We start from the raw sequence: 904 nt of genomic DNA on the forward strand, positions 1-904 counted from the left end.
GGGTATCATCGCTCCCCCCACGGTGAAATAAGGTGTGGTGTCCACCTTCACCTTCCTTGTCTCTGCCGGACGCCACCATGGACAGCATTTCCGGTCTTTCTCGCGTTGATCTCGAGCCCATTTCGCATAAAAGGCGTCATAAAGCCGTGTCAAGTTCCCTGCAGCCCATTTTGGTAGGGGGCCAGGAGCACAATGCCCGTCGGGTTTACCCGGGTGCTTTGAAAACCCGGCCACCCCCCCGACCCCCAAACCCCGTTCTCCGAGAAAATTCCTAGGCTCTCTCTACGACCAGATTAAACCCGGGGGGCGACAACGGTCCCCCCTGTCCCCCACCCCCGGGGCCGGGTCTTGATGGCCGCCCATTTCCTTTAAAACGTTGCCCCCCCTGCAACTCTTTTCAGCGCTTTCCCAAAATAAAAAACCCTTTAAAATTTCTCTCAAAAACTCCCGGGGGAGCCCCCCCTCATCGAGAGTCGTTTTAAAAAGCACTTTCGCAACCGTATCGAAAGCTTTCGACAGATCGACGCACCCCACATGCAAGAACGACAGCCCTTTCCGGGGGCCCAAAGCACGGATAAAGGAAATTTTGGGCGGGAGTAACTTGACCTCCTCGGGCCTCAAAGCAACAAAAAGCGATGGGCTTGAGAGAGTCGTGGGGGTTGGGTTTGTGATGCGCCCAAAGAAGTCCTCTAGTAAGGACCCCTTTTACCTCTCACTTTCCCTTTTACCCCACCTTTTCCTTTTTGGGGCTTTTCCCCGGGAAAAGGCCACTTTTGGAATTTAGACTTGGTATGTCCCACTAAGCGAGTGTACAGCGAAATGCGCCCCCAAGGGCCTTCGGCCCATGCCCTACGGTCATGGGAATTTGTGGGGGCCCAAAAAAGACCGGGGTTTTTTTTGGGGG

The sequence above is a fragment of the Nylanderia fulva genome, unplaced genomic scaffold (genome assembly GCF_048542155.1).
Source record: "Nylanderia fulva isolate GAGA-0341 unplaced genomic scaffold, ASM4854215v1 Scaffold828, whole genome shotgun sequence".
NCBI classification, from domain to species: Eukaryota; Metazoa; Arthropoda; class Insecta; order Hymenoptera; family Formicidae; genus Nylanderia; species Nylanderia fulva.